Raw genomic sequence first — 9195 nt, forward strand, 5'->3', positions numbered from 1 at the left:
TGGACCACAAGTTCCTCTTGCCGCAGAGGCCGGCCAGGCAGCCGCCACGGATGCTGCTTTTCTGGGGTCAGCTAGACCCATAACCTTTCGGATCCTGCCCGTGAATCGTTTCCAAGTACATCCTGCTTCAAGTACGCCGGGCCGCCTGCCAGAAAGCGGTTAGCATTTGAAGAGTTAAACCATAGTGCCAGTATTCTGCCATGAATGTAGAGAGTGGCGTAATGAAGCAGGGCTGCTTCCGCTGCCTCTTGGGAGCGTGCTGGAGAGCTGGCGGCGCAGAGGCTTTCCGGCTGTGTCAGAGGTGTCTGTCTGTCTGTCTTTTATGGACTTCCATGGGCCCGTGTGGGTCCCCATGTTATCTGAACACTGTAAAAGGAAATGAAGGAGGATATAACAGCCAGATAGAATCTGGGCACTGGTTTCTCTCTTAAATATTCAGAAGAACTTTTATGAGGGATGGGATTAAAATTTAGAGATCTTGCTGATGCTCTGTGGAAAGATGTTTATAAAAAATAACTATGCTCCATTCTCTTTCACTTAGGTGATTGTCAGAGATTCTGTTTTACAATACAGCTGCTCTGAAATCCACAGTCCTGCTTATGTATTTCAGTCCCTGCGCTGTGAACTTCTTTACATTTCTGCCTGTAAATAAGGTACATATAACCTAAGTCGCTGTGGTATAAGGAGGTAGGAAAATGGACTATAAGAAAAACTTATAGGTTCCTCTTGAAAAAGCTCTTCTGAACATTTTCTTTTAATTGACTCTTGCTTTCAGACCCATACGGCGACGTGGCCGTGTGCTGTCAGGCTAAGCACCATCCCTTCTCATATGCAGTTTGGCAAAAGTACCTGCGTTTTGTTTGATTTCCGCACTGGACTTAGGCAAAGAACCAGGCTGCAAAGTCTGCATCAAGATCCTGACTGAGGAGTTTTCTGGATTTGGCTGAGCCTAGCGGTTAACATGAGATAAATTTAAATGCGGCAGCAACGCTGTTTTTCCTTTCTTTTGCTGGACTGTGCTTCCGTGCTCAGTAGCAGAGAATAAGAGTTTTTCTGCGACCCAGAGGGAGGGAGTCGTTTCAAACATGCCTCGCTGTCTCCCTCGGAGTGCGCTAAGAAAGAAGGATACTTAGTGGGAAGTTACGTCCTTTAAAAATTTGACCTCAAAGCATAAAATGTCATCAAGAAAGGCAGGTAGGGAAGTTGCCGTAGTAAGACCACAGGTTAATGTTGCCTGCTTCAGTAATTCAACAGGAGCTGCCAGTTAGCCTGAGACGTGACAAAAGAAGAAAGGAGGAGTATTCTCTGGAGGATGAAATAACGAGAGACAGCAGTGCGGTTTGGCAGATAGGAAGGACCTTCTGTGTAACCAAAGGGACGGTGGCTCCGCCGATTGGAGGCGTGAATATATCTGCTGCAAAAGGGATCTGTCATGAATGTTTAAACAAGGAACACAAAGGGGGGAGCAGCGAGCTGCAGCCGGGTCTCCGGGGGGTAGGAGTGGGGTATTCGCTTGTTAGACAGCCAAACATTCAATAATTATGGGTGTCAGTTAATGAAGGCAGACACGGAACGGCTGGTCTAATTAAAATATGAAAACGGTGCGAAGCGGGCGAAGGCGCCGGCGGAGGGGAGCGCTGGCGGTGCGGCGCGGGGGCCGCGGGCGCAGCGGCACGGCCGGCGCCGGCCTCGTCCTGCGTTCGTCCTCGCAACCTCTGCGGCCCCGAGTCTCTGCGCTTCGCCCGTGGCGACTGGTCCGGGCTGCCAGGGGCCAGCGGCTGCTCCGTGCGGCATTATTCCTGTTTCCGAGTCTCCGGACGCGCAGCGCAGCCGGTGCTAGTGCCGTCGGGAGCGGTGGGGGCCCCGAAACGCCGCGCTGTGGGACGTGCGCCCCAGTGCTCTCGTTTCCCCGTGTGGCTGGGGAATAACTGGGGAAGGGATGGCAGGGAAAGAGAAGTGCCGGGGCGCAGGAGGGATTTTAGTCTCCGCGTGCTGACTGCTGTCAGGGTCGCGTGCTGCGGGTGGGTCCGGCGTGCGGCCCCGCGGTGTCCGCGTCGCGCCGCGTGGGGCGGACGAACGGCCGCGCCGGGTCGAGGTGCTACGAGCAGAAGACAAAGGAGGTTAGTCAGAAAGTGGCTTTTCCATTTCCAGAAAACCTTCAGTTTCAAGCCAAAAAATAATTCAAAGAAGCAACACTTGGGGGTAGCAAGTGCTGCAGCAAATTGTTCACCTTTGAGTGCTTTCAGAAATTCGGTACTCGAGTCACCGTGGGCTCAGATAGGTAATGAATATTGACAAAAAGCACCTCTGAGAACGGGTGAAAATCATGCCGGGATATTTTGGGAAAAGAGAGAGCAACTTTGCATTATTATTTAGGAAAACATGCTTTTTTTTTTTTTTCTTTTAATCATCTCTGCAATCAAAACAGATTTAAATCAGTGTGACAGCCATGCAGCACAGCTGTAAATCTTGCAATTCTCATGTAAGGAAGTCTTGTGGGTTCACAAAAAATTTCCACAAGGCTTTTGCCTATCTTTCTGCAACAGAAAAGGAAAAAAGATAGAGGGTTAAAAGCCAAAAATGTGATTCCACTCAGGATAAAGCATCAAAAGCTTATATGAAGTTATCATAAAAAAAAAAAATTAAGATTTGAGAACAGCTTGGCCTGGAACAATATTTCAGGCATGGCTAGCTGTTAAAAATAAGCTAATTCAGAAGAGGCACATTTAAATAAATATAATGCAAAGACATAATGGCACAGATAATAGTTTTGAATGGGGAATTCTAATGACTTTGAGGGCATTTTACAGGGCAATTAATACACATGAAAATGCTGCTCTATTCAACTGATGGAAAGAAAGGAAAATAAAATAAAATAAAGCAGGCAGAAATAAAAGGGAGATGGTTGTGACTGGTAAAAATAGGGTTTGATTTTCTTTTCAATAGGATCACTGCTTACAAACATAATAAAAGGAAAAATAAGCATGTCAGGTTCTATAATGTGGCTTGTAAAATCCAGAATGATTAGTTTCTAAAGAGGGGCAATTAGGCTGCTTTTGCATATGCATGTGACTTCTGCGGAACAGGGCTTTCTCTGGTTCCTTTTTCTCTTTCCCAACAATCTAAAAATATATCTATCCCCATTAAATCTCAAGCAACATTCTGTTAAATTCATGAAGGGGGATTGCAGGCCTGGACTCTCTTAAGAAATGATGAGGGTTTATTGCCTCCAACAGACATTAACGTAGGAGGGGAAGATGAACTGCTTTAGACTCGGGTTAGAATAAGAACTCTGAGGGCACAAGACGCGTTTCACACGGGCTGGGAGTTTGTTGGTAGAGCCGAGCCGAAAGCTGCTGGAGAGATGCTTTTTCTGACAAAAAAATGCCAGTTCCTTGTAACAGAAGCATCTTACTGAAACAAACAGTCCTGGGCAACTCTTACCAGTATATATTTTCATCTCTAACGTGCACTTTCATGCCCCTGTTCAGCCCCGTGTGCTTAGGGAGCCCTGCTGGGACACCTGACGTTGGAGAAAGGTGCAAGGCGAAGGACGAGCGCAAGTGCTGCACCGAGGAGGTTTGGAAAGGAGGCTGCTCCCTAAATTCGCCGCCTCCCAAAGCTCCTTGCAGCGGTTCGTCCAGCTGCTCTCTCGGATCCAAACGGGGAAGCGGGTGCTGGGAGCAGGCAGCCCTGTGCTGTCGGCTGGACCTCTCCCTGCTGGAGGCCCCCGACGAGTTACTCGACTTGCCGCAAGAATTAGCGGGCGACAAGTTCGCAGCTTGCCGATGTCTATGCGGAGGGCGGACTAGAGGATCGTGGTGGTCCCTGGGGGCCTGGCGATCTATAAAACTCGCTCACACGCTTCTCTGCCCATCTGTACGGGGGAGTGAGCTGCCACTGTCCTTGAAAAGCAACCAGTCCTGATCTTTAGCTGTGTTTTTTAAATGTATAAATAAATATTACATATGCTAACAGATGGTTCATTAGCCAGTTGTTATGGCAATCAGCGTTTCAGCCAATTAAAATCCTTTTTCATAGCTTTAAAAATGTCAATGATAGGAACATTTAAATGCCCAAAGAACAAACAGATTCACTGTAGCATGGCACTGAAACAAAAGGCATTTTTGCAGATTTATAGAGAAAGGATGAAAAGAAATAGGGTAAGGTTCTAAAATCCTTGATGCTGCAGTGCTGAAGAAGCAAAAAGGTGCTGACCCTCATATATTAATTAATGGGAGAGATTATTGTGGATCACGCATCTTGTCACTCAAATTGCCCAGGATTTTTGCATGATCAGCTGGGAACCCAGAAGGTACCTGGGTGCGTTGGAGCTCCCGAGCACAGAGCCTCCAGCCCTGAGCTGGCAGGAATTATTTTGGGAGGCCTCAGAGTTCAGCACCCGCAGGCAGGACTAGGCTTTTGTCTCAGGTACCATGGAATTCTTGAGCTCATTTTTAAGTCTGACCTGAATTATACAGATACTGGGATTTTTTGAAAATTGTGGCTTCTGTGACATACCTATGTCTGGAAAGATGCTCAACCGGCTGCAAAAAAGCTGCTGAAGTGAGTGAGTGCAAGATCAGGCCTCACAGACCTCTCTTTTAATTAGAAGCGCAGGGTGTCCGGACCAGAGGTGATGAGAATCTAAAGGAATTTAAACTGATGCTGTAGGTGTACCCTGGGCCCTAGCGACAGAGAGTGGTGTATGAGGGCAATCACTGAGGGAAGAGTGGAAGAAATACATGACTCTTAACATTATAGCTCTTCTGGCCCTTTTCTGGATTACGTATGGTTTGAATAGCAAATGATGTTTTCTAGCTCTTGACAAATTCCTGTTCTTTGATTATTCAAGTTGTTACGTAGTCACGAACAACAAAACCACCTTTTCTTCATGTTGGTTACATGTACTTATGCTGCCAGCACGCTGCCTATCCAGCAGAGTTTTAATGGATAAACCCCTCCCTGTTCACAGAGAGCAAGGCAGGACTTTGCCCCTCTCTTTGCCAGGGCCACCTAGCACCTTACAGGTGGCTTCTGTACTCTTTTGAAGCTGGAGAGTCTGGATTTGATGAGTCACAGGCTTAACAGGGTTGATTCTCCTTTTCTAATCTGTGCTGCCTTTTGCAACAGTTTAGAAGAGCAAAAAATAGCTCCTACAGACAATCAGAACAGATTATTTTAATGAGAGCTCAAAAATGAAAAACAAATGGCTCAAATTGAGCCTCTAAACGTTTCTACATACGTCTGCAAGGAGCTGTGCAATGCTTGAGTCAGCAGGTCTGCAACAAGAGATGGCTGCTGTCAGGAGTTTAGTTTTCTATCCTTTTTTTCCTCTCCAGTAGCTAAACTGAACATCCCAAGTGAAAGCTTCATGCTATCAGCAGCTCCATTTTCTGCTTGTAATTGTCTTTTATCTGCTGGAGTCGGCAGTGCCCAACTTACATCTGTTCTTGATTCACTCCATGTAGACATCAGAGAGGGAAAGAAACATTTTTCCCATATGTGCTGGAACAGGCAATAGGTAGAATGAAGCTAATAACCTTTCAAAGCTCTTCCCCTTCTCTCTAGGTTGTGTCCACCTTTTTGATGGCCACTATTTGCTTTTCAGGTTTGGGTTTTCTTTCGATGCTGGAAATAGAAAGTATGCTTCTGGTTCCTCTAAACTAGATGAAGAGTGGGTTAGAACTGCAAAAGATTGTTGAATTTTCAGAAAGAGATTGTTTATTTGCTTCAGTAGTGGGAAGAAGAGAACTCACAAACCGGCTCAGTGTGCAAGATGTTCAGTACCGTTTGATCCTGGCCTACCTGTATGTGTCCTGAAAGTGAATTCTGCAGAACCCCCACTGGTTTTTAAGCTAGTTTCATTAATGGAGGTGCATGGTTCACTTTGAATGTTCAGATGGAAACAGAAGTATCATCCTGGCATTACTTTTTGTCATTGCTGCATTATCCAGAGCACTCCCTACCAAAGACAAATATATTTTCCCTTCCTTTTATTTCAAACATCACTCATGATTTGTGACAGCAGTTCCAAAAGCTTCGAAGCCTCTTCTAGACTGGCATAAAAATATCACGAGTACTGTTTAAACATCAGAGGGATATTAGCTCAATTTTGCACTTCAGTGCTACCAAGTGTGTCTAGGCCCATTGGGCATGAATTTAATTTTCTTAAAGGCTGCAGAGAGAAGAAAAATCAGCATCCCTGTCTATTAGCTGCTTCTCCTTATGAAAACTCAAAGCATCACCTTTGTGAGGCTGCAAGCTCCAAATGGCACCAAGATTTGGAGTCAAAGCCCGGAGCACAGAGCCACGCAGAAGTCACTTACCTGGGGCTGTTTTGCACTTTCACAGAAACACCCCTGTGGTCTGTTCCTCCTTTATATTCTCTAGTATGTCTCGTTCACATTGCAGATTCATCAGACCTGCCTTCCTCTCTCCAGCGCTAGCCCACAGGAAAACCTTTAGCAGAAGAAGCAAACAAACAAACCAGCCCAGATGCAGCAGGTCACGGTCAATACTGACAGCAGCATTGCAGTGGGGTTACAATAGCAAAATAATTTACCCCCAGCGAAATAAAGTCATGCTGTCTATGGCAGAGAGAAAATCCTGTCTGACTTTTTTAGCAATAAGGCATTAGGTCTAAAAGCGTAAAATCAGATTGCCAATTTTTTAATAATGCATTAATGACACATTTTGTCAATAGTCATAAAAGTAGCCAGAAATTTTTAAAAACTGCAGCTTGCTTGTTCAACTCTTTGCTGGCTTGGAGACCTAGATATCTCAACGCTTGCATGCACAAGTGGCATGAGAATCTGAAGATGTCAGGACATCAACTACCTTTTTTCAAGGATATGGGAATGTCAATAGTCCTTGTCGTACATGGGGGAAAAATTGCCTTTTAATGGTCAATAGTAATAACCAGTCTGTTTAAACTTTCATGAATAAGATATATACAATCTATGGTCTATGAATTATGCACGTGCCTCAAATGGCTGGGAGATAGGAGATGGCCCCAGTCCCACCGTCCAATTCACCTTCGCTCACAGTCGCTGTTTCTGCTCCTCCTTGTCGTTGCTGCAGGGCCTCTGCCTGCGAACCCTCCGCGCAGGGGACCCTGCTGCCGCTCGGCTGGGCTTCTTGTGGGCTCTAGCCTAAAGGGCTCATGTTTTCAGCAGACCACAGCCAGAAGTCTTGGGTTTTAGGCCCTGCTTCAAAATGGAATTTGCTATAAGAGACTCTGAGAATCATCTTTCTTGTCTGCGTCTCAGCCTGCTCCCCCGGCAAATGGCTGTGGCAGGACTTCCTCCAGTACTGCCTAGTGCAGTCAGTAGCTGTAGTAAACACGTGCAACATTTTGCCCATTTTCTATGTTTTAAGTGCTCTAAAAACCACACCATTCACTTCCTTTCTTCTCCTTTCTCTGCCAGTTCTTCTTCTGGGACCACAAACCTATATGCAAGGCCACAAAAGGACTTACATTTTTCAGAGAATTTCCAGCTGTGGCTCTGGAAGTCCAAACACATCTAATAAAAATGTGCTCTTATTTGACTTCCAGCCCAGATTTAGAGACTGCACTGAGGTTCAGATAAGCCTCAGTAGAGCATCCAAAAATTATAGATTCCTTTCTATACCCAGCCCAAACATCAGGTCCTTTGAAGCTTGCCCAGGGCTGCTGGGCCCGAGATCAACTGGGGTAAGATCAGAGCCACATGGAGAAAGTTTTGAATCACGAAGCAGAGCAGTGGGTGTTAATAAAAACAAACAGGAAGAAAGCACTTATTCCAGTGCTACCACTTCCTTCCAGTGTCTGTACACTCTTTATGATAAAGTCTACAGAGTTTCGTAGGAAAAGAGATGCAGCTTGCCAGTCCCTTTTGGCACAGAAAGATCTTTTGGATGCTGATCAGGATCCAGGCGGAAAAGGATCCCAGTGGCAGGGAATTTAAAAAAAAAAAAGCTGGAAGGAAAACCCAGAGGTAAAGAGGTGATCAGAGAAAGCAAAAGGAGTAACCCTTTCCTGAATTAAGAATAACAAATAACCTGGGCCTGTGGGGAAATTTGTAAATGGTGAGCTGAAAGAGAGAATGAGGCTACGACATACCAGTCGTGGGAGAATGAACTACGTGATCTGTTCAGGAAAGTCCTGGAGGACATGAAAGCTCCACTGGGCAGGGATATCTTGAGGAAAGACCGCCTGTTTAAAGGAAGAAATCAACAGAAGTTGCTCTCAGATGTATAGAGTTTGGTAGCATAGGAGATGCCAGCTCTGCTCCCTCAGCTGGGTTTACCTGCCCTATGGAAGAGACCATCTTCTTTCAACTGCACGAGGCGTCAGCTGCCGTCACGGCTTTTGCTGCCCATCTCTCAATTGCGTGCCATATGGAAGGGGGCCTGCGAGAAGAAGCTGTGAAGGTGGAAGGTCCTTGCAGGCCCTTAACTTTCACCTTTTAAAAGTAGGACACTTTCAACACAGAAATACCTTGTTCATAAAGCAAGCCCCCAAACTATCATTTTATCTCTATGCCAAATCATAATCCTCTTCCAGCTCCCTGGGGTTCTGCTGAAGGTATTTGATATTTTCCTCTGTCCCTTTCTTTTAAAACCCATTTCATTTTCAAATAGTGTTAGGGGAACTGATCTGTAATGAGAAAGCTGGCAGAAGTCCCAGAGTGATCAGAGGGGCTGATATTCAGTGAGGTTAAGTTACTGCTCAAAAAAAGTGTAAGTAATTAAAATTAATTAAAAATCATTAAACAAAGCTTCATTCTTGCAGTTTCAAGGTACTACTGACTTGACTGCAGACTCTGCCCCAACTCCAGGCTGTGGCATGGTGATTCCATGTGGTGCAATGGGCTGAACGGGTCTTGGCTTTGCTGGGTGCAGATCGCTTTATCACAGTTTTTTATGCCACTGTTCATAGAAGATTTAGCCAAAGAGTAGGTCTGTGTACTGGTGGGATTGATTGTGGTTGTGTGGTCCCATTACATGCGACAAAGCTTTCAGATTCCCTAGCTGACCATGGGACAGTGATTTAGTCTTTCTGAACTTAAATTCATATCTACAAAATCGGTAATTTGTCATTTTCTCTAGATGTCATAGGCATGCACCACCCCTAGCGCACCGAGGGCTTGGTCTCACACAGGATCGCTAGGCACTCTAGTATTACTAGTGTTAATATTAGTATTACTAATG

Source organism: Apteryx rowi, unplaced genomic scaffold (genome assembly GCF_003343035.1).
Source record: "Apteryx rowi isolate R43461 unplaced genomic scaffold, aptRow1 scaffold_45, whole genome shotgun sequence".
Taxonomy (NCBI): Eukaryota; Metazoa; Chordata; class Aves; order Apterygiformes; family Apterygidae; genus Apteryx; species Apteryx rowi.